The sequence below is a fragment of the Mus musculus genome, chromosome 8 (assembly GCF_000001635.26).
Source record: "Mus musculus strain C57BL/6J chromosome 8, GRCm38.p6 C57BL/6J".
In the NCBI taxonomy this organism is placed as follows: domain Eukaryota; kingdom Metazoa; phylum Chordata; class Mammalia; order Rodentia; family Muridae; genus Mus; species Mus musculus.
This window is the reverse complement of record NC_000074.6, coordinates 115,636,512-115,662,422: the sequence shown is the minus strand read 5'-3', so window position 1 is coordinate 115,662,422 and position 25,911 is coordinate 115,636,512. Positions and strand designations below refer to the sequence as shown.

At 43.0% G+C, this 25,911-nt stretch overlaps 1 long non-coding RNA gene across 1 annotated transcript in view; it reads left to right on the top strand.

The window, feature by feature from the left end:
- Positions 1 to 17,533: 17,533 nt before the first annotated feature.
- The window catches only part of Gm39256, a 69,314-nt gene continuing 60,936 nt past the window's right edge, over positions 17,534 to 25,911 (top strand). The window contains exon 1 of the long non-coding RNA XR_879215.3: positions 17,534 to 25,649. This is a non-coding gene — a long non-coding RNA (predicted gene, 39256). The remainder of the gene's footprint in view (positions 25,650 to 25,911) is intronic.

Here is a 25,911-nt window from a genome sequence, read left to right as displayed (position 1 = left end):
CTTAGGAAGGATGCTTGTTAAGCACTTAACAGGGTACCATCCCTGAGGGGTAAGAAGGAACTAGACACAAAAGATACTAAATGCACTTTAGAGAGTCCAGAGTATAGCTCTAGGGAACTGGCTATCATAACAGTTCCTGAGAAAAGAAAAACCCGAGGGGAGCACCAGTTTCTAGCCCTTTCCTGGTGTATTCTCAGACATTATAGGTTACAGGACAGTTAAAGCAAGGAGCATGGGAACCCATTCAGGATGATGTGTTACCGTCCGACCAGTGCCACCAGCTCTAAGATGTACTGGCCAGTTGTTTGTTTTCAGAGGAAGCCTCAAGACAGAGCATCAGAAGGAGGAAGGCACAGGGAAGGGAGTTTTTCAGTCATCTCTGCTTGCTCAAAATCCTTCCCAGCCTTGATTAACCCATCCATACTTCTAGGTGTAGTTTCTAGGGAGCCGGAACTCTGTTGGCCCTGCTGTACTTCCTTAGAACCAGACACGTGGAGAAGAATCCCCAACTCTCATGACAAAGTTATGAAGGAGCTGGCCCACTATGGGTGGCACCATTCTTAGGCAGGAAGTGGCTCTGAACTGTATAAGAAAGCTAGCTAAGCATAAGCCAGGAAGGGAGCAAGTCAATAAGCAAGCAAGAAGCATTCCTCTTTGGTTCCAGCCTCTTTGTTTCTACCTTGAGTTCCTGCCCTAATTTCACTCAGTGATGTACTATGACCTGGAGGTATGAGCCAAATAAACACTTTTCTCTCTAAGTTGCTTTTGGTCTTTGTCTTATCACAGCAAAAAGAAAAAAGAGAAGAAACACTCCCGTTCCCAGAAGAACTCTTCCAAAGGTCACTTTTCTAGGACCATCTTGAAAATTTTTGTCTTTAAACTATCCTAATGTGTATCCCAGAACTGAATGCAGGAAACCACATCCAGGAGTGACAAAGAGCTTCCCACTTGTTTGAAAGTGATCTTATCCACCTGCATTACCTCATTTCCTGCTTCTTGTGCCTTCTTCCTTCTGCAACATCATTCCAAATGGTAGAAGTACAAGCCATTTTTTAAAAAACCTGGGCAGTATTTCCCATGAGCCCTCAAATTCCCTTGAGACTCTATCTCAGCATCTTAGATAGATCTCACAGTCTCCTACATGTCTAGTGACTAGACAAGAGAGAGTGGAAAGCCATACTCCAGAGACCAGCAGACTCAGATATGGGTCATAGGCCTGACTTACCTAGCTTCTCTATCCCAAATTTCATGTGTACAATAGAGAATCACACAAGGAACTCTTGCTGCAAGGGCACAGCTCCTAAACATAGCAAAAGCAAACAAAAACAAAAATAAAAAAAAAACCATCATACACTCACTAATATTATTGTCTGGTTGATGTAATCATGAAAGAGTGGTCAGAGCAGTAAAGAATGTAGAACTCTTCCCCAGGGACTAACACACAGGACCATGCTGTTCTCCGTGTGCCTTGCTAAGACCATTCATTAAAGTAGAGAAACGAATAAGAGAATGTCCACTCTCATCAGAGGCTGTGAAACTTTTGGGAAGGAATCTGGCTCCTGGCATCTCTGTGTAGGGCTGAATTGGGTGTGTCAGCACACAGGTTCTGGGTGAGTGGGCAGACTGGGCTGTAGACACGGTGTGCCAATGCAGGTCTTTCACAGAAGGACGGAGTACAAGTTTACTCTAAGCTCTCTGCCAAAGCTCTGCCCCAAAGGAGGTTTCTATATTGGGTGCAAGGTAAAGTTCCAGGTGTCAGCAAGATGGGCAGAATGGCTAATCCAGTGTGGCCTGTACGTCCTAGTGTCTTAAAACTAGGATGTATACTATGTGGCTGATTGGATGGGTGGGTAGATCTCTACAGCAACACTTCAGAGACAAGAAGGTTGCCCTTTTACTTTACAAAGTTTTGGAGAGAGACTATCTTGGGATCTGAATCTGTTTAAGAAGAGAAATAAGGCTAGCTTGAAACTAGCTTGACCTGGGCACCTTTTCAGGGGCTGCAAGATGACCCACTTTGGCCTCTGGCTTCTGGACAGACAAAATGGAACCCAACAAGATCATTTTCAGGGGAATGCCAATCTGAAAGGGAGGTTTTCACACTGGGGATGTGGCCAGTGTAACCGAAGCTGGGTTTGGATGGCTATGCCAAGGGCAAGGCAGAGAAGCAGCCCACTTAAGTCCTTGCTCAAACCACACTAGTTTGTCATCTTGGACATGACTTCAATGACCTGCAATTTTTAAGAGAGAGAGTTAGAAGTGTAACACCTTTCACACACAAAGTAATGCAGAGTGTGTGTGTGTGTGTGTGTGTGTGTGTGTGTGTGTGTGTGTGTGTGTATGTGTGTATGTTTGCCTGTCTGTTTGCATGTGTGGTCTAAAGGTCAAATTCTAGGTATTTCTCTCATCACTACTCTTTGAGACAAGGTCTCTCACTGAACCTAGAATTTGCCATTTTGGTGATACCAGCTGGCTGTTGAGCCTCTGGGATCCATCCATCTTTACTCATTCAGTCCCCATGCAGGGGTTATAGGAGTATGCTGCCTTCCCCAGCTCTTCACATGGCTACTGGGGAATCTCCTCAGGTCTTTGTGCTTGCACAACGAGCCCTTTACACGCTGACCCATCTCCCCAGCCCACAGTAATTATCTTTGGATTTCTTAACGTGCTGCAGGTTACATTGCAAAGTGGAGCAGAGTCAGCCTGGAATAGAACTGATGGTCACTATCCTGACCTTAGCCTTGCTTGTTCAGCAGGAACTTGGGGTTCTCTGTAACACTGACCTCTGCTCAGTGTGCTCGAATTCCTTCAAGCACTTTGTTCCACGCCCAGCACACCATAGTTATTCCATAAGTGACATACTCTCTCTCTCTCTCTCTGTTGTCTTCATTTCTCACAATCAGTTACTGAAATAGATAACAGTAGCCAAATCTCCAGTATTCTGCATGTGTTTGTACATTTAGTCTCTGCCCTAGGGTGCTCCTACTATATCCTAACTTTGCAGAAGATGAGTGGGCTGAGACTGGAGTTGGGTGAGTGTGGTCATTTCTTTTGTTAAAACAAACCAAAGCAACAACAACAACAACAACATCAACAACAACAACAAAACACAAAAACCAATACTTGCTACACTGCAGAATTGTTACATTGGTAAGAGATTAGTGATATCCTTATTTAAAGACACTTTGGCAATGTAAGCAAGAAGGTATGACCTTGGACTCTCAGCCTCTCAATCTGTCCCCATTCCTGGCCATGTTCTGTTCTCTCTTGTGTTTTTAAACATGGTGGGTGACCATTTAGAAGAGATTTTCTCCTTTTGGAAGTTTATAAGAAAGCACCAAGAAAGACCAAGTTCTATAACCCCATCAAAATAACATGTCTGAGGGCTGGAGAGATATCTGAAAGTCTAAAGTGCTTTGTGACACACCCCTGTGATCTGAGTTCTGATACCCAGAATCTAAGGACAAAAAGGAAACACAATAGCCCAGGAGTTGGTAACCCATGTTCCTGTTGGCAATGGGGGCCTAGAGAGGAGAATCTAAAACTCCTTTTTTTGGGGGGGGGGTGTTCGAGACAGGGTTTCTCTGTATAGCCCTGGCTGTCCTGTAACTCACTTTGTAGACCAGGCTGGCCTCGAACTCAGAAATCTGCCTGCCTCTGCCTCCCGAGTGCTGGCTAAACTCTTGAGTGGCTAGTGTAGTTTATGCAGCTGTGGAGAGAGCCTGTCTTAAACAAGGTGGAAGGAGAGGACCCACACAAATGGTTTCCCTCTCACTTCCACATTGACACATGCTGCACTCAAACACATGGACATGCAGCTACACATACATGTCCCAAGATACACTGAAATAAAATAAAAGAATTTTTTTTCTAGAATATATAAACCTCTCCCTCATCAGGGTCATTTAAGTAACCACAAAGAAGCAGTCATAAACGATGTTGCGATAGAATCCCTTTTCTATGAAATTGACTTAAAATGATCAATGTATTTCTAGGTTGAAGATTAATGAAGCACCTATGCATACACACACAGACACACACACGCACACATGCACACACACACACATACACACACGCGCACGCACACACATGTGTGCACACACACACATACACACACACACACATGCCTACTCACACAGGACACACAAGGACGCCTACAGAGGCACTTGCATACACAAGCTGGTATAATGGTTGATCTCAATTGTCACTCTGATGAGATCTCTAGTCACCTGGGAGACCTGTAGGCCAATCTGTCAGGAATTCTCTTGATTGTGCTGACTGAGGTGGGAAGGCCTGCCCAGAGCTGGTGCCGGGATTTCCCTATCTAAGATCAAGGGCTATAGAATAAAAGAAGCTGAGTACAGCAACCTTCATAATTCTACTAAACATGATCATAAATGGGATGTGGCCCTCTGCCCTCACTTCCCCACCATTATGACCTGTAATCTTAAACTGTGAGCCAAAACAGGTCTCTTCTCCCTCCAGTTGCTTTAGTTCAGATATTTTATCACAGCAACAGGAAGAGAAACCAAGACAGCTAGTTTTACCCCATTAGGTTTAAGCTTCTTTTCTCTCTGAACCCGAGAGCTGAGTAATTCATAGCACAATTGGATTTTATAGTTTATTTATGTTGATTCTGATTACAGAATAAATGACTACCTGAAATATATTTTTTAAAAACTCTAATGAAAAACCGGGCATCAATCAAGACCATCTATGGATAACGACTTTAAACATCTCTACTTAGAAATACATATGGCATTCAGAAGTAGATCTAAAAAGACTTATGTAATGTGTTTTAATCAAATCTTGAAGAGAAATTGACCAATAAATCAAATCTTGCCAAGAAATTGACCAATAAATCAAATTTGGAAAGAAAGTGACAGATAGATCAAGGCTAAAAAAAGAAAACAGCTTGTATATCAAGCCATGGTATGTTTATTAAAGAGACTGATTGTATTAAAGCAACTGAATGTAGTTTTCTGTGAGCCTCTTTCTTTGTTGAGCTCAATTATTAAGAAAGCATTTATGGAAAAAATAGTATTGTGCATGTTTTTGTATCTTCCGGCTCTGCACTCCCTCTCTTTTGCTGCTTCTTCTCTCTCTCTTTCTCCTTAAACATACACGCACGCTTTTAAAACCAGAATATATGATGTGGTTGGAGCAGACGAGGTCAGGAAGCTTGCTGGTTGTCTACACTCACAATCCTAGATTCTTTTGCATATCGTTGCTGGGATTCCTGTGGTATGTGTAGCTTTTCTTGTGAAGTATTTCATAACACAGACCCTTTGGACTCCAGTCATGAAGCCTATCATCATCCAAAATCTCCTTCAGATGAGTCTTAACTTTTCATAGGGAATCTAGGTAAATTAATATCATAAAAGAGCTAGTTTTAATATGTCTTAACATTAATTGCTCAGCCTTTTCCACAGAAGTGAGTACAAACGTATTTTTAAGATGAACTATACTGCATGTGTGCATGTATGTCTAATCTTGGGTACACTCATGGACCTGTCACTAGCTAGATATTAAGATGAGCCTTTCATGAGATTATGATGTATGCATATAGCTGAATGAATTTGTGAGATATATAGGTATGTGCACATAGGCTACATGTGCAGGCTATATGTAAAGGAGTGTATGTGTAGGGCTGCATGAACGTACATATCGTAAGTGGGTACATGTGTTTGGGAACAGAGAATTGTCTTCACCATCCCTGTGTCTCCTGTTTTCATTAATAATGCTAGACACATGTGTTTTCATAAAGGAACCTTCCCAGAAACCTCTATTTTACCTTTCCTTGCATCATGTCACCATGTTATCTACAGGACCAGTCCTTCCCAACAGAGACATGCATTAAACACTTTGCATTATTACCATGTCCCAGTAAATGGCCATCTTATTTAGATTCTTCATATACAATTTGAAGTTCATGAGTATGCCAGTGTTATCCATTCCATCCATCTACCATAATTCCTGTAATATTAACTATCTACCTACTGTAATTCCTGCAATATCAACCACCTACCTATCATAATTCCTGCAATATCAACGATTGGTCAGTTGTTGGATTCAACTCCCTGGGTGCCTTTTTTTTCTCCGATCTACAATCAAGGACCTGTGGTGAGTACCCGAGGCCTTTTTTCCCCTCCACCTCACATAAAGGAAAACTGAGGCAGAAGGAGAAGGTAACTTGCCCTAGGTCACTCAGTAGCTGGTGAACACAGAAGAGGAGGCCGGAAGTGTATACTTCTAACTGAGATTGGCAGTGTCCTTTTCCATGTCTGGTAGCATGGCTATTGGCTAAACCTTTGACCATGTTGGAATAAATCTTTACAGAGAGTGATAAGTTACTCATCTTCCTCTTGGGCAGAGGATAGTGTATCTAAAGCCAGCCATGAAATAAAGGAGAAAGTTGATGTCCAAGTTCACCCTCCTAAAGACTATATCCAATGTCCAGTGCTCTGAGTTAAACAACATGGCTTGTCATAATACCTTCACTACCTTACACAGATTTAAATCACTTTCATTTGTTTACATGCCCAGAAAGATAGACTGTTTTAAGCACTGAAAACCATCTTAGTACTTCTTTTATTTTTAACCATGCTGAGACCTCCCAGCTTCTCTTCCATTCCGTGATACCCCACTCCTGATAAGAAATGGAATATATCAGTGTGCCTGACTGGAAAGCTGAGGCCTTAGGCATAGCTTCAGGAGTAAGTCCAGTTTGCTCAGTGATTCTAATTTTCATTAGGGTTGCCAAGCAATGGAATTCAGAATAAAACGGGTTATTTTGGAATGGGAGCAAAGAATTATGCTCATACAAGTAGGATTTGTTAAATGCTGGCAAGGATGTTGGGGAAGAAGAAACTCGAAGACTGCCTGTATGGATTTTAATGAATATAGACTTTACTAAAACCTTTAACTATCATATGACCTAGCTAGACCACCCTTGAGTATACATACCCAAGGCCTGTAAATCAACACACTGGAGAGACATTTGCACATCTGTGTCAGGCTTAACTCTCCATATTAATCAGGAAACTGCTAACCTGGATGTCCATCAGTTGTTGAACAAGGCAAAGAAAAGTTGGAATACAAACAATGGAACTTCATTCAACTGTTAAGAAATCTTGATAAACACAGGAAATGAGTGGAGCTGGAATTCATTAAGAAAATAAAGCCAGATTCATACATCCAAAAAGAGAGAGAGAGAGAGAATTTGGTATTTTTATAAATGAGGTCTCACTGTATGTCCCACCATGGTCATAAACTCAATGGTCATCCTGCTTCCACATCTGGAGTGCTGGGGTTAGAGTTGTATGTCCCAACACCTGGCTTAACTATACATGTTTGTCCTCTGACCAGTGTGGTTGCTTGAATGAGAGATGTCTTCCATATGCTCACGTATTTGAACACTTGGTCCCCAGTTGGTGACACTGTCTAGGGAGAACGTGGAGGTTTTAGGAGGTAGAGACATGCTGGATAAAGCATATCACTGGGGGAGGATTGGAAAGTTTATAGCCTTGCTACACTTTTTAAAAAATATTTATTATTACGTATTTTCCTCAATTACATTTAGAATGCTATCCCAAAAGTCCCCCATACCCTCCCCCCACTTCCCTACCTACCCATTCCCATTTTTTGGCCCTGGCATTCCCCTGTACTGAGGCATATAAAGTTTGCATGTCCAATGGGCCTCTCTTTCCAGTGATGGCCGACTAGGCCATCTTTTGATACATATGCAGCTAGAGTCAAGAGCTCCGGGGTACTGGTTAGTTCATAATGTTGCACCTACAGGGTTGCAGATCTCTTTAGCTCCTTGGATACTTTCTCTAGCTCCTCCATTGGGGGCCCTGTGCTCCATCTAATAGCTGACTGTGAGCATCCACTTCTGTGTTTGCTAGGCCCCGGCCTAGTCTCACAAGAGACAGCTATATCAGGGTCCTTTCAGCCAACGCTTGCTAGTGTATGCAATGGTGTCATCGTTTGGAGGCTAATTATGGGATGGATCCCTGGATATGGCAGTCTCTAGATGGTCCATCCTTTTGTCTCAGCTCCAAACTTTGTCTCTGTAACTCCTTCCATGGGTGATTGTTTCCAATTCTAAGAAGGGGCAAAGTGTCCACACTTTGGTCTTCGTTCTTCTTCAGTTTCATGTGTTTTGCAAATTGTATCTTATATCTCGGATATTCAATTCACTCTCTGTTTCCAGTATGTGGATGGAGATGTGACTCCACACCTTCCTGCCCCACTTTTATTTGCTCTCATGCCTCCTGTCTATAATGGACTCTTCTGCCTTGGGGCAGAAAACCAAAAGAAATATTTTCTTCCTTAAGCGTTCTTTGGTTGTGGTGTTTTATCATGCCAACAAAAAGTAACTAGTGCAGCCAGTGAGATTAAGTTTTAGCATTCTTAAAATCTTCCTTAACCTTAACAATATACCACTTTGTATCATTCATTTTTTAAATGACAAAGAAGGACTCCGTGTGTTTGTAGGATATAATACAATATTGTGATATATGTTTGCATTATGAAATGGCTGAACAGAGCCAATGAATATCAGTGTTACCTCATATAATTATCACTGGATTCTGGAAACAACACGCAAAATTAATTCCAGGAAAATTTCAAGTGTAGAATACATTGTTTTTAACTATAGATGTCATGTTATATGATTCAGTTTTCTTTTTTTTAACTTATTGCTCTTGTCTTACTAAAACTTCAGGTCTTTAACCAATGTCTTCCACCTTCCATTATCCCCAAGCCCTCTGCCCTGGTACCTACCATTCTGTTCTCTGCTTTAATAAGTATACCTGATTTTAACAGGATTATTCAGGAAATGTGTTTCACCCCTGGCAGTGGACTGTGAAAATGTGGAAGTCTGGTTTTATGAGCATGTAGCAGGTTCAACCAAACAAAATCCCACACTTGGCATACTACTCCAGGTACTCTACTTAAAAATTCTAGATGTCCACGTATTTTGTCATTTCCAAATCAGAATAAAATTGAAGCAAAAATAAATGCTCTGAGTCTTCACTCTTGACCATACTGGGCTTGTGAACCTTGAGTATCAACTCAATAGGATCTAGAATAGCCTAAGAGACAAATCTCTGGGCATGTTCTGTGAGGGTTTCTATATTAGGTTAAGTGTGTGAAGAAGACCCACCCCAACTGTGGTAGTCTAAGTAAAGATGTGGCCCCAGGAAGTTCACAGGGAGTGGCATTATTTGAAAGGATTAGGATGTGTGGTTTTGTTGGACTAGGTGTAACATTAGAGGAAATGTGTCATTGTGAGTGGACTTGGAGGTTTCAGAAACTCACACCAGTCCCCACATTTTAGATCTGTGCTGCTGAATACAGAAGAGCTCAATAGCTCTTTCTGCTGCCTGCTGATCCAGATGTAGCCCTCTCAGCTCCTTCTCTAGCACCATGCCTGCCTGTGTGCCACCGTGCTCCTCACCATGATGGTAACGGACTAAGCCTCTGAACACGTAAAACAGTCCCAATTAAATGTTTTCTTTGCTTAGCATTGCCGTGGTCAGTGTGTCTCTTCATAGCAGCAGAACACTAAGTAAGACATTAAGCCTATGAGTGGCACCAGGCTGAAGCCTGGTGTTCCAGACTAAGTAAAACGGAAGGAGTTGGCCTGAGTACCAGTTCCCTGACTATGTATGCCATGGAACTAGCTGCTTCCTGCATCCATAGCCCATCATGGTTCAGTATTCCATGCCACGATGGGTGGGCCCTGGCTCTATATCTTCCCCAAGTTTGATAAAACCCAAAGCTACCAATATTTTGGCAGTTTTTAGAATGTCCCTTCTGTCCCTTTCTCTGGTCAGTTTGCTTTTTCTCTTCCTCTTGTCACATAAGGGTGGAATTTAAATCCTTAGAGGGAAGACTGGAAAAACATCTCTTTAATATTCTGAGAGTTTTGAAGGGAAGCAAACAGAAGGTATGCATGCTAAGTGGCCCCTTGGAGAGCAATACAGGCCTGTGACCTGCTCTAGGGGAGCCAGAAATCCCTGGACTAAGATAGTTTGAATATGTAGAGAACAAAGGGAGCCTTTAGGAGCCTCCTCACTACCAGGGCAGGATACAAAAAACGACTGTGAGAGTATCAGCTCCCTGATGCCAGAGGTTAGCACCTCTTTCTTGGGTCTAACGTTGGCCACTTTAAAGACACAATAATTATATGATTATCAAACAAAAACGTGAATGTAACTAAGGCAGAGGATTCATGCATGGAATGAAATAGGTTTTGATAATTCTCCTTTACTACTGATGTTGATTTCTTTCCATTGAAAAACAAAATGGTGGAGCACCACTGAGGGAAATACAGTTTGAAATTACTCCAAATCCCTTAATGTCTGAGTACAGACCCTCTGATGTGACTGTCTTTTGTGGTAGAACATTTTAGATCTGTGCTGCTGAATGCAGAAGCTGCCCGATCTCTGAAGGTTCCGCCCTTGAAATGAAGCTAGTGTAGTAGGAATGAAATGCTGATCTGAGTATTGTTTTAATAGATTTAAATTTTAATACCCTTGCTTGTTAATTCCAACTAGATTGAGCACAACCACTCTAAACAGTTTCTTTCAGGATTTATTGGTGTGTGTGTGTGTGTGTGTGTGTGTGTGTGTGTGTGTGTGTGTGTGTACGTGAGTGTAGTGCCTAAAGGCATCAGATCCCTTGGAAGTAGAATTACAGGTGTTTGTAAGATGTCTGATATAGGCACTGGGGTCTGAACTCATGACCAAGCAGTAAGAACTTGACTGCTGAGCCATCTCTCAGACTCTATACAGTACTTATTTATCTACATGCCCTGTTCTTTTTTAGTCTAGTGTTTTGTTTTGTTTTGTTTTGTTTTGTTTTGTTTTGTTTTGAGTATTGGGGGTTAAACATAAAAACCTTATATGTGTTAAGCAATGGCTTTACCTTTGGCCTGTATTTCTAGCCCTCATGTCTATTTCTTAAGAGTTAACATAAACTTTGTGTATCTTATAGTCTGAGATTCTATGGTCACTATCTTGACTATCTTAATACAGGGGAAAACGGAACCTGGAAGTTGTTCGTCCATAAATCTCACATTGCAATATGACTAAAGTAGAACATTGCATAGTATAATCCAGATGATGGCTAGTCAGGCTGTGGAAAGTTCCTGAGTGTCTGTCTTTCTCTTCTGGCCTTTAGGATACTATAAAAAGGTGGATGAAGGAAGCTTTGAGCAGATCAGGATATTTATCTTGAGGACATCTATACATTGGTCCTAGCATCATTTGGTCCTAGCCTTAAGCATGTATATAAGGTGTTTAAATCCTTTTGTGACAATATCATTTCCCTCCTCAACAGGAGATAAACCAGACTCAGGAAGGTGGCCCAAGAAGGCTACATGACTTGCATGTTCTGGAACTAGAGCTACACCTTAGTACTTGATGTCTCCAAATGCTACCCTTCCTTCACCTTGCCTGCCTGCCTCTAGGATGCTGGGGGCATAATATCATCAGATGCAGGTGGACCTGGGCAGGAGCAAACTCTGTCTTTCATCTTTTCAAATGCCCAAGAATAGTCTGTTATGTTACTAAGACTCATGATATCAGCCTCTGAAAAACTGTCTAGCAAAATACAAAATGTGCATGATTCTACACTTTAAAAATCCTGAACAATTTCACTGAGTTTTATTGTCTCTGAGCTGAGAAAGCAATGGGGTGGGAAACACAGCACATAGTCACATACAGAATCCAGCTATGGGACTCAGTGACAGTTTCTTTCCTGTCACAGGGCAGGATTGACTGGCTCAGAACATACAGGCCACCTAGAGACTTCCCTGTTAGAAATCAGCCTCCATGAAAGTCTTTTGTTCAAGTCTATCTTGATGCACTTACTGTGGTCCCCAAAGACTGACCAAGGCCACCCAAAGGGGAAGGAAGCTCACCCCTCCCAGCCCAGGAAGCCCAGTTTGCCGCCAGAGCACAGGCCCCAGAAAGTCTGAGCTTGCAAGATCCTTCAGGCCGGGACAGCTTTGCTAAGGTCATCAGATCTGCTTCTATATGTGAGCACAGTTGGGGTTGGAGGGGAAGGAAGAGCAGTTCCCCCTTCTCTGGATGCTTCCCTTTGTTATCCAGGGCCTTGAGAGGCCTGTGTGGGTGGGGAGGCATGACTTGGAATCCCACTTCTGGCCTGGTGCCTGGGTCCCCCAACAACAGATTGGCTTCAGAGTCACCAGGCTGGAAGCTGGCCTTGACCCTATCTATTCCCACCAGCACTCGCTCACCATGCAGCCAGTTCCAAAAATAGAATGCACTAGGGGGCCTTAGGGGCACCAGGCCCATGTACAGTATTGGCCTTCAGGCTCCAGAGTCACCTTCCTGTTCCCATTTATTTTTCCTCATTCTTTTCCTGCTGTCGTTTGCTAGTCCCTCTTCAGGGCTATCTCGATGCAGATACCCAGAGTCCAGTGTCCCATATTCCTGGTCATTTTCCATGTTCATTCCTGCTGGAGGAGATTGCCACCGATGACTGTAGTGCTTGGAGACAGGAGGAGTAGGAAGAATCATCCCAGCTTTTTACTCCTCAAATCATCTCCTGCCAGTGGGAAACTGAGCAAATGCCAGGACCCAGACCTCTTCTTTAACCCTTTCAAATCCTGGCACCTCAGCTGACATCCTGGATGCTGGTAAAAAATAAATGGTCTGGATCAGGAACAAGCTATTCGCCAGCTGCGTGATCTCATACACATCACCTCCATGCCTCAGTTTCTTTCTCTTTCAAAGAAGAGCAACTCCCATGTTCCCCTCTGGTCTGTGTTCTCCTGTGTGTACAGTGAGTCTGGGACATGGCAGACTCCTTTATCAGCCCTCAGTATCATCTCTCTACTCTATAAGGATCAAGGTGCAGGCATACACACTAGTTTTAGGCATGGGTATGGATTCTCCAAGCTTGGGAGAGAGTTCTTGAGAAATGAGAAATAACCATTCAAGTTATGGCAGTTTGCCCCAGGTCTGGAGTGTATCAGGGTTGTGGTGTCTGCAAGCTGCTGAAAGAAGTGAGCAGTTACCCCCGCAGTGATAAGAAAATAAAAGGGGTAGCAATGGTGAGGGTGACCATGATAATGGTGGCTGTAGTGGTTGTTTAGCAACAGTGGTAATGGTGTTATAGATGATACCAATAATAGGGCCAACAAGTGCAACACTATTGGTGGTAATACAGTACTTATGGTGATAGTTGCAATGAAGGTAGCCACAGGAGTACCAGCAGTACTAATACTAGAGAGCAGTGAATTTGCTTAACCCTTTCATGGACAGTTTGGATCCTTTTCCATCTCATTTGCTCTTCACAAGCTCATGCCTCCACCTCAGTGGTACCCAAATGAAGCAGACATTCTCTCTGCAAGCTCATGGTGGACATATGTGTGTGGGAAAGGTAAGCAGGGTTTGATACCAGTTGGAGAAAGGAGAACCTAAGCATCCAGCCAAGCTTCTCAGGAGCTGGCTGGTGAGTCTTTGGTGTCTAGGATGGCCTCGGTTTCAGAATAGTAATGGCGCCTCCACGCTGGGTGACTAAGAGATTGCTGTCAGGGTGGTGAGGTTCTCACAAGCTTTGGGTAGCCAGGGAAGCCAGAGTAAAGAGTGTCTAGGGCAGCAGAGTGATGGCACGATGACGACACACACATCCTGCTCTGTAATCTTAGGAGTAAGATGGTGGGCAGATTCTACTCAGTGCCTCTGCACTGATTACTGGGACCAAATACCTCATACAAGTAACTTAAAGGAGAAAAGGCTTAGTTTTAATTCATGGTTGGTGGAATACAGTCCACTATAATGGGGAAGGTGTGGCATCAGGAGCAGCCCACAACCTTTGCAGCAGTGGCAGGATATAGCTGGTCACATAATTGCAGCTGGTCAAGAAGTGGACAGTTTGACATGAAATGAAGTCTGGACTGGGCTGTAACCTTCCAAGGCCCAACTTCAGTGACTCTTCTCTACCAGCTATTTCTCCTGCCTTCCAAAATATCCATGACTTCCCCAAACAGCACCACCAGCTGAGGACCAAGTGTTTAAACATGCAAGTCTGGGTTGAAGACACCTTTCCCATTCTGGTCACAACAGGCTCCCTTCATCACCTACAGTTTGGTTGTCCCACCTTGTCTCCTGTCAGCCTTTTTGTGGTGGCCTGATGCTGTGAGAGCTTCCTGGAGGTCCCTTGCCATTCCTTCTGGGCATGCAGGGTTTCAGGTCCCACCTGTAGCCTCTTGTGATGAGAGTTCTCTCAGCATTAAGGGCCAGCGCATTCTCATCTCATCCTGTGTGCTTTTAAAGAACGGGAAATGATGGGTCACTGGTTAAGGGCTTGCTAGGTAAACATGAAAGCTGGGGTTCAGATCCTTAGAACCCCAGTAAATAATGCTGACCACCTGTATTAGCAACCTTGGGAGGCAGAGATGGAGAATCTTCAGAACAGCCTAGCTGACAAGACTAGCTATATTGATGAGCTCTGGCATTGATTAAAATAGCCTGCCTTGTTGAATATTGAGAGAGGTTTATTCCTGACATTGACATTGGACCTCCATGTACATGCAGATTCATACCCACACACATTCGAGCATACACACACACACACACACACACACACATACACACACACACACACATACACACACGAAAAAGCATTTTATACAATAAGTAAATAATATCGTCTACCTTATAGTGACAAGGACAAGAGAGAAACTTAAAGCCATTCATAGTAAGAGCCTTTCTTCCCTAAGTGAACATTACTAAGATCGGTTTTCCAAGTGCTGGAGAGATTCCCCCACCCCCACGATTGGGATCACGTGGTATGCATAGGTGCAACAATTGTATTTACCCCCCAAAGGATTAAATTGTGTTTAGTTAGCTAGGGCTAAAATGCAGTCAAACAGTGGAGAATCGCTGGGTTCTGCTTCATGAATGAAGCAACTTAGTCAGCAGGTTGTCACTGCTGCTGAGATTGTCTCCATGTTTTCTGTCACAACCATCTCTCTACCAGACCTCTTTACACCCGAATCTGAGCCTCTGGTGACTTCAGTGTGAGTTCTAATGTGTACAATTATTTCCAACAATGTAATTTAAAAATGCAACACATGAAGTAAATGGCTTTCCATAAACACTGCATCATTTTTTCTTACGACAAACTCTACTGAAAGCACTCACTTTCAATGTGTTAAGCTTATCCAAATTACTCACTTCACACAAGTTTGATAGTCAAGTGAAGTGGCATTTTATACATTAATTTACTACTGAACACAATGGACATATTTTTATCTGTGGTTATTTTCATTCTATCTTCTAGGCCAGGGGACTAAAAGACTATCCCTTCTATTATAGTCTCTTTTTCCCCTTCAGTATGTAAAACCACACGATTGTTGATGATTTCCCACAGCTCTTTGTATAGAGTGAATTTTCCCGGTATTCCAGTCAGAGCAAAATATCCTCAATATTCATCTCTTGCCTTTGATTCTACTTATATTTTAACATGTGTACTATTTAGTTTGTTAATGAAGTCTTTTTGAGTGGAAGGATTTTCTTGGTGTGCTCAGTCTGTGCTTAGATGGGTACATATGTTAATTTTTCACCCATGCTTTCTCCATTTAAATTATCTTTTAAATTACACCTCTTCAAAGTTAGTGTGGAGAGGTATGCCAAGAAGAGAATATGGCGTTAGAGAACATCTTTCAGAATTTGGATCTCTCCCTCTACCATGTGAGTCCTGGACTCAAAAACTTATCAGGCTTGGTGGCAAGTTTTCATACCTACAAAGCCATCTCACCAGCCCTTAATTGTGTTTATATCTGACTTTTAAATCTTCAATACAATTACAATTTACTTTATTATATAGCATGAGAAGCTAGATTTATCTTTATAATAAATAACCATTTTTCTAAGAAGCCTGCCTTTTTCCTGTGGTTTTGATATTTATTCTGCCCTAGTTTTACTTATGCACATGGACACTCATGCATGCCCGTGAGCACAAACACACACACACATGCACACACACACACATACACACACACATGCACACATACACACACATGCACACACACAGACGCACACACACACATACACACACACACATGCACACATACACACACATGCACACACACAGACACACACACATACACACACATGCACACACAGACACACATACACACACATGCACACACACACAGCTGTTTTAAGCACATATCAGCTCACTGATGTATGTACTTGTTGACCCTTGTAGTAGGACAAAACTTTCTAACTGCAGTTTTATGAACCAGTTTTGAATCTGTTAAAGCAACTGTCCTCCTAACTTTTGCTTTGCCAGTTAAGAGGAAGGTGGTAAGGGTGTAGGCCCGTTGGTAGAGTGCTTACCCAGCATGCATGAAGCCCTGGGTTCAATGCCCAGTCCCACATAAACAGGATGTGGTAGTGCTTGTCTGCAATTCTGGAGTCAGGAAATTAGGAGTTCAAGGTCATCCTTGATTACATAGTAAATTCAAGCTCAGTTTGAACTACAGGAGACTCTGTCTCACAAAATCCATAGGCAAGCAGGTAAGTAGATAGATAAACTACAGGTAGGTAAATATGAGATAGATAGAGAGAGAGACAGACAGATCGATAGATATCAGAGAGATACATAGATGGCAAATAAACAGATTGATGATGAACAGATATCATCAACAAATTTAGATAACGGATATTATATAGAAAACCAATAAATAACAGGTAGGGAGGTAGATAGCTGATACCCGAACAGACTGGTTTTTGTTTTCTTTTTCTTTTTTCTTTGTTTGTTTGTTTGTTTTCTCTCTCAATGCAGTTTACAGAACAGAATGCACGTTTGGCAACTAGAATAACAGAAATACATTCGAGGGCTAGAATGACAGGCTATAAACTCAGTTTGTGAACTGTAGGGCTGAGACCTCTGCTGCTCACCCATAACACAGGGATGCTCAAACCAGGAGCAGAACTGTAAGTGCTCAGCCAATGGCCATGGGCATTCTGAGGCTCCTGGGTTTCACGTTCCTTCCCTGAACTCATCTGGTGGGTAAAGAGATGCCACCTGTCCCTCTGGCACCCAGGGCACCTGGGTTTGAATTCTGCTGTTAGGACATTTCAAGCAGCAGATCTCATGGCATCTCAACAATTTCTAGGAGCCATCTGTTCTCAAGTTCATGTGCAGCAAACAGCAACCTGTCCCCTCTTGAAAGACTGATGTCTTCAGACAAACAGGATGGAAGCCAGAGTAGCTTACTTCCATGGTCACACTTGATGGGGGAAATACAAGAATACTGATTCTGGCCTTGAAGGGCAGCTCTTCTGGTCCACTGTTGTGTGAGCTTAGCATTTCACTTAACTCAACTTCTCCCTCTCCCTCTCCCTCTCCCTCTCCCTCTCCCTCTCCCCCTCCCCCTCCCCCTCCCCCTCCCCCTCCCCCTCCCCCTCCCCCTCCCCCTCCCCCTCCCCTTACCCCTCCCCCTCCCCTTACCCCTCCCCCCCCCCTCTCCCTCTCTCTCTTTTCAATCTGTCTTTCTGTCTCATCTATTTTCTTGTCCATGTGTCCATGCATCTATCTATCCATCCATCTGGACATTTAACTCAACTGCAAGGTGAGCCTTGCAGTAATGTAATGCTTTCCCTGTGAAACAATTCTGAGCAGAATGCATAAGACCCTTTTTGGAATGTGCATATGACATAGCAAGTACTTATGGATTTTAGAGGCTAATGGTGATGTTGTTATTGTTATCAGGGATCACATGTATCTGAATGTATTTGTGGAGTAGTCTCAGAGGAAATCTAGTACCATCAAGCTGAAACAAGACATCTGAGTGTGATTTTGTGTTATCTCAAAACAGGTTGGACTTGTAAATAGGTTCAACACATGACCTATTGACCATTCAGTAAGTATTACTAATTTGGGACATTGAGCCTAAGTTCATCCCAGGATCTTAGGGATGTCCAGAGGTCATGTGCCTTTTGATACAACACCCCCACCCCACCCCCACCCCTTGTGCAGTTGCTTAACGATGGATGCGGTTCTAAAATATATCAAAGTGCTCTCTACCCATGCCATTTGGAAGTATGAGACTTCTGTGGTGTTGTTAGCAGGCAGCAATTGGCAGCTAATTCTATCTTCTCAAATTTTATAGACACTGTGAGGGCCAAAGCTCTGTAAAGAGTGTGTTGACCACTTAAGATCCCCACTTAATACACTGTGCTGCGGAAGCCATAGGACCAGGGAGTCATATAACCACCAATCTTGGCATTTTCTCTTCCCCTTTGCATGCCTCTCCTCTGTTTATCTTGTTGTGTCTACATGCCTCTCTGTTGCTGGTCTGTCTCCCTGTCTGTCTTTCTATCTGTCTGTCCTCTGCTGTCTAGTGTTATGTTAACTTGACCCAAGCAAGAGAGGGTCGCTTGAGAAGAAACTTTAATGAGAAAATGTCCCCACCGGATTGACTAATGGGTAACGCTGTGTACATTTTTTTGATTGATGATTGGTATGGGAGGGTCCAATATGTTGTGGGCCATGACCACTACTGCTACGTAAGTGGTCCTGAATAGTATAAGAGGTTAGGCTGAGAAAGCCAGTAAACAGTGTTCTTCCATCGCCTCAGCAGCAGTTCCTGCCTCCAGTTTCTGCCCTGACATCTCTGAAGGATACACTACAATGTATAAGGTGAAATACACCTTCTCTTCACCAAGTTGGCACTGATCATGGTCTTTTATCACAGTAACAGAGACCCTAACTTAGATTCTTTCTTTCTGTTTGTTGTCATCTACCAACATACCCATTATCTGTTTAATTTTGTATCACACCATCTACCTGTCTTTACTTCTTTCTTCACATCCATCCATTTATCTGGTGTTTATTGGTTTACACCAATTATCTACCCAACATAGAGAACTCAGAGGTGACTTGAATGGAGTCCAGATTCTGAAAGTGCTATCCACGTGGGAGGTACGCATGGCAACAGTAAATGTGCTCTTCGACTCTTACCATTTACAGTTCTTTCTTAGTTCTTCATTAGTCTGCTTGGTTTTGATAATGCTGTTGTTCTCTCTTTTCCCTCTCTCCATTTTCTCTCTTCTTCATTTCCCTTCTACTTCTTTCTTATCCCCTCTCCCCTTCTATTTTCTCCTATCCTCTCCCTCTTCTCTATCAGAAAGAAGACGGTTCAGCATCTTCCCAGATATACCCACTCTCTTGGAAAGGGCCAGGTTTAGTTCCCAGCACCCACATCAGGCTGCTTACAAGCTCCTGTAACTCCAGAGCCAGAGGAGTTGATGCCTTCTCCTGGCCTCTAAGGGCTCTAGTATTCCCATGGTGCACATACACTCATTCGGGCACATACATGCAAGAGCAAGACAGAAATTTCCTATAAAATTGGCAAAGGTTGTGAAGGACCAACTGACCTTCTTGAGATTTAGGACAATAAGCTTGACTGTGAGAACATCTTCTAGAGTCCACTTTCTTTTTTTTTTTTACATTTGTCTATTGTTTGTTTAAATTAGAGAAATGGAAAGACCTCTGAGAGCCCTTTATGATTGGTCTTTCATTAGGAAAAGCAAGAGAAACACAAACAATTTCTTTGTCCCATTGCAATGAATCTAGCCCTGTGGGCAGGAGACGACTGCGTGAGTAAACCACTTGATGTATGCTTGTGAGAAACTTAGCTTAGAGCTTAGAGCTGCAAAACCAGGTTTCAGAAGCTGCTCAGGCAGTCTATGTTTGTATTGCTGGGCTAGAGTAGAGGTGTGGGATAGAGACAAAAGGACCCCAGGGCCTTCCTGCCTAGCCAATCTGGCCCCACTGGTAAGTTCCAAGTTCAGTGAGAGATGGTGTTTCATAAAACAAAACTGAGATCAGTGTAGGAAGACATGTTATCATTCTCAGTCTGACCTCTGAACGTGAACACATGGTTATATACACAAGCACACAACTGCTCACACATGTGAGCAACATGCATACAGATTCAAAGACACATTGAAGCATACATGGTGACAAAAATCACAGTCCCTTGAGTACTGGACAAGTGATTCTTTGGCTAATATTCTTAGTCCCTGACTTCAATCCAACTTTCATACAAAAGGGCCAGAGGAGACATAGATAAATATAGAGAGAAAAGAGAGAAACGAAGACACTAAGTTATCCCAAAGGGCATTCCTGGATTAGTCATCTTATAAAAATTATATGTACCACAGAATATCTATTTTTAGAGGCCAGGAGGTTATGTGAAGCCGTTCAGATGTCGGCAAAGACCCACAGGCCGGCTCCCAGCAGTGATATCGGATATTTGGCTATCTGATTTATTTTAACTGTGCATGGCTGGTACTGACCCCATGGGCATGTTGGCCACTTGGAGATGGTGTGCCAGGCCCATATGTTTCTTTAGACATATGGTGTGTTTTTGTATGCTTTTTTCCACTTCCTAGGCCTGGCACTATACACACACACACACACACACACACACACACACACACACAATGCACGAGAGGGGAGAGAGAGAGAGAGAGAGAGAGAGAGAGAGAGAGAGAGAGTTCATGTTATGCCTTTTGAACTTTGATTCCTGGCAAACACAGTTGTCCTTGACCCTCATATAATAAGTCCAACTTTAACTATGGGCTGGAGCGTGAGTTGAAAGCATCCGTTGCTCTTGCAGAAAAGCCATGTTTAGTAGAGATGCTGTACCCTGACCAGTAACTTTAGCTCCAATTCCAGGGAATCTGACACGATTTTCTGGCCTTCGTGGACACCCACATACCTGTGGTATAAATTCACATGGGCTCACACGCAGAAGTAAAAATCAACCTACTTACAAAGAAATTCTGTTCCTTAGGTTTGTTTGTTTGTCTTCTTGCTTGCTTGCTTTTTGTTTTGTTTTATTTTCTTTTGGTTTGTTTTAGGTTGGGTTTGGTAGGGTATTATGTAGACCAGGATGATCTGGAAGAACATGCACAAGGGCCTGCTCATTTCTTCTAATCTGATCAGTACACACAGGCCACCCGCTCACACTCATGACTCTTGCCTGATTTCGTAGAGGCTGGGTCACTTGTTACTTCTCTTTTGGGTGCAAAGAAATCAGTGAAGCAGACTGAAATGGATCACCTCTGAAAAGCAAACCCTTCTCACACATAAACAACTGGCTGATGATGTCTCTGTTTCTTCCTTAATTCATCAAAACTCTCGTGCAAGTTGCTTATATTTATCAAATTCTTATTGGCTTACAAGGCTGCCCTGGTAGCAGGACCATGTCTCAGATAGAATGAGGGTACTGGGGGCAGCTGTGAGACCACAGAAGCTGGGAGCACTCGTCTCTTGCCTGTCCACTTGCTTCCTTCCTTGACTATTCTCAGAACAATGTTCGGCCTTTTTTCACTCCACTCTCCAGTGCAGTTAATGGAGAGCTGTATGGTAGGCGATGCCTGAAATTCTACCCCTGGAGAAACTGAGGTCAATGAATCATGAGTTCAAAACTAGCCTACAAAGTCAGAGCCTACCTCCAAAGAGACAAAACATGTCAAGTACTTGGAGAGCCAGGTGTTGCTGGGGCAAGCTTGCTAGACTTAGAAAAGACAGTGACAAGAAGCCTGGTTTAGTTTGAACATTCGAATACAAAAACTGTATTTTTAGAATAAATAGTTCCCACTTGATGCTGGGATCTGCCTAGAGTTTCTTATCATTTTTCTGAATCTCAAATGGGTGCCGGCAACCTACTTCATCTGACAGCCTAGTATGATGTTCCTTCCTCGGTGGTACTTGGCTAGCTCTAAACCTACCCAGCTGTAGAACATTTCGGTGTCAGGGATGGACCTTGTGTCTCTATACCCCACTGTGTCTGTCCCCCTTTTACTTTTCAGGGCCTAAAGATTTCTGATTTAGGAAACCCATTCCTAATGCTTGTTAAGGGAAGAGACATAAATAATAGGGACTTTCTTGCCCTAACCTTCCTCCCTGTTTTGATTTAATTTCTTGAAAACGTGGGCTACCTCTGAGAAAAGCCCAGATCAGGGAAAGAGTATAAAATTTACATAGTAACAGATGCATGATGTTATGTTGCCAGCTGCTTCTCTTACTAAGTGGCCCATATTGGCTTTGAACTCATGATCTCCCAGCACGGGCTTCTCCAGGGCTGGGATCACCACCTCACCCTACTCTCCAGTTACTTCATTGGAATGTGGAGTGGAAATAGGCCTCAACACCGTTCTGAGAATAGCTCCTGATCCCCCTGCCTCTGCCTCCCAAGTGCTGGGATTACAGGTGTGCACCACCATGCCCAGCTATCCAATTACTTGCCCGGAGGATGGAGCTGCAAGAGACTCTGCCTCCGTTCTGAGAATAGCCTGTGTCTATTTCACCCGCCTGACCCCACAGACACCCAGAAAGTCAGGAAGAAATCTGAGAAACTTGGAGACTAGAGTATTAGGACTTCACACACACAGAAAAAAAAATCTTATTGGCAGAATAAGTTCATGGTATGTCCTCGTTTCCCAAGTCCTTTGGCACCTTCCCCTCCTCCCTCTCCTCCCCATCCCCTTAACAGACAGACATATGTTTGCTTCAAGTATCTATGCTAGCCATGGAGAAACGGCTGAAGGGAAATCAATGACTGTTTCTGCTGTAGTTAGGCCTGCAGGGCACAGTGAAGGGAAAAACTGTGAGAGTTTTAAAGGGAGTCAGTTAGCCACGGTTCACCATTAATTCATTTTGCTAAAACAGTGGAGAAAGTTTGCAAACCTCAGAGAATCAGAGGCAAAAATAACAGTCACTCAGTCCTTTAGTGACTTGAGAAGCCTTGAGAGACATCTGGATCTCTTTCTATTTATCTATCATTCCTACATAAATAAATCCATCTACTCCTTTTTGTGGGTATAACAAAACATGCTTTATAGGATTAATAATATTAACAATGTTGACCTGACTTAGCTCATGTAACACACTATGTGTGTGTTATTCCAAAAAGAAAAAAAAAATGTATGTGCTTTTCACACAATGAAATGTGAGACCTAGGGGGTGTGGCTCAGGTGGCAGAGTGGTCACCTAGCACGTGCAAAGCCATGGGTCCCATGCTTTAAAAAAAAAAAAAAAAGCACTGCATAAACCCGACACGGTCGTGCATGCCTGTCATCCCGTGATTTAAAGACGCAGCACTGAGCCTAAGCCCCACTCTGATGACTTCATTTTGTGAAAAACAAAACAAAGCAAAAAAGTAAAACAAGCGCACAAACAAAACAAAACAAAACCCAGTTCTTTTTACGCCCAAGTCTCACACGTGAGTTCAAGACCCAAAGACAGGTGGATGAGAAGTTCAAGGTCATCCTGTGCCTCGTGAGTTTGAGGTCATCTAGGAACAGGGAAAATTCTGTCTTAAGAGAAAACGAGGTGTCAGCATTTTCCAGTAGAAGGCATATATAACCCTAATACAAAAATCTAAGTAGCTCCATAACCCAAAAGGCTTTCCGTGGGGCATAATGCCACCCAGGTAAAATTTACAACTGACCTCGTGCAATGCCAGGTTACATGGAAAACACCAGTACATTAAAAATACTGCCTGAGGCTGAAGAGGTGGCTCAGAGGTTAAGAGCACGGGCTGCTCTTCCAGAGGTCCTGAGTTCAATTCCCAGCAACCACATGGTGGCTTACAACCATCTGTAATAGATCCAATGCCTTAGAGTACTCATATACGTAAAATAAATAAAATTAAAAAAATACTGCATAAAGTTGTCTTTTACAGGCCTGAGGTATACCTGAGAGTTAAATTAAGATTAGACAGAGATTCTATTCTCAAACACTTGGAGGTCTGTGTAGGGAAAAAAACAAAACAAAGAAACAAAACAACCCCTCCAAAAAAACAATAAAGACAAAACAAAACAAAAACCAACAACAACAACAAAACAAAAACACTCAAACCACTAAGCTGCCTCAGGTTCTGAGTATTGGATTGCAGGATACTCAACTTCTGGTCACATGCATATCTTTTCACTTCCTTGAACCTTGAATTTTCCATTTGCCCTTTTGCTCTCTGAGATAGGATCCTGCTACATGCCTCTAACCCATGACCTCCCTGAGTCAATCTCATGAGCAACCAGGCTACCGACATGTCCCACCATGGCTGTCTGAGTGTGGGCTCTGAACCTGAACTTGCCTTTCCAGGTCCTCAGCGAGATAGGCCAGGCCAGAGGAAGATAAGTTTAGTTCTCTGGGGTTTAACTACCTATAAATCCACAAGGAAAACAGTTTAGTCTCTCCTTTATTTTTGTGTCTCTGTGTATGTGTGAGTGTTCACGTGTGTGCTATGTATATGTTTGTGCATATGTGATCATGGTTGTGGGCACAGGTATGTGTGTGTGTATGTATGTGTGTGTACATATCTATCTATCTGTCTGTGTGTGTGTGTGTGTGTGTGTGTGTGTGTGTGTGCAGATACATGCAAAGGCCAGATGTTGCGTTGGGTTTCTTCCTCAACTATTTCCTGTTTATTTGACTGGGACCGCATCTCTTGATGAACTCTGAACTCACTGCCTTGGCTAATCTGGGTAGTCAGCTCCCTCTGAGATTCCCTGCCTCAGTCTCCCAAGAGTTGCAATGACGGACAGGCTGCCATGTTTGCCCATCTTTTGTACCCGTTCTGGAGACGCAAACTCCAGTTCTCGCACTTGGGGTCTCCCCAGCTCACTCAGGCTTCATAAATGAGAAATGTGAGCCTGGAGAAGTGTCCTCTAGCTAGAAGAAATGTAGACATTTGAGAAGACTCTAAAACAAACAGGTTTGAGGTGTCTTCAGGGTTGAGTATTCCATTGATAAATGCTATTATTAACTTGGTTTATTGGGTCCCCGTTGAGTCCGTCATACAGGGCTTATTATTATTGTTCTTGTTATATCTATTATTATTATTATTATTATTATTATTATTACTGGTTCTAGCTCTTTAAGAGGAAAATATTTCTCCCAATGCTTGGAGAACACACCATTCATCATCCCTTGTCTGAAATTAACTCCAAACAACATTTACCAGCGCTTAGATTCCGTGCCCCATCCATGCCTTTAGCCAACATTCTTGAAATGTCAGCCCTCCACTAGATACTTATACATATTTTACTCCATTTAACCTTTACGGAGCACCCTCTGAGATATTATTAAATTACTATGGTTATTATTATAAATGCTTCTTTTAAAAACATTGATTTGGGGATAATTATAGACTCGCAAGAAGTTGCTAAATTGGAACAGAGAGTCTGAGTGTGTTTCCCCCCCAATGTTCCCCTGCAGGGAATTTCTTTTTTCTTTTTTTTCCTAGTTTTTGTTCTCTATCTCCGTTTGTCTGTGCACATATTAATGAATAAGGCAAGTAAGGCCTGAGACAGCTGTTTTCCAGCTTCCGGCTTAGGGAGGGGTAGTTGCTGGTTGGCTTCAGCTAAGTCTAAAGCAAAGCTCCTACATGCGGTTGTCCAGGCGAAGGAAACACCAACAGATGAGAGCCCAGCTGGAGCTTGTAACCTTTCATTCTAGACCCAGCCTTTCCAGCTTAGTCCCAGCCTGCCTCAGAGGGCTTATGGTGGACCATCATCCACTGCATCCTTCCGATTTAACCATCAGCGGGGAGAGGAACTTGCATTGGCTCTATAAGAAGACAGGTAAAAATAGAATTTAGACACCCCTGATGGCTACTTTCCGTGCCACCTGGGGCTGCTCAGTGGAGCTCAAGGAGACCCTAATACACAAAACGCACAGAAATCCTATGTCGCTGACCACCTAGATGTGACTGGAGGGAAGGCAGGTGACCCTGAGAAACCCCCATGTTTGTGAGGGGCTATGAATGAAGAAGGCAAAGATAGTTTCAGTTTCAGCGTCTGGGGTCATTCTGTCGGTGATGTGCACCAGGCCTCTACCCAGAGC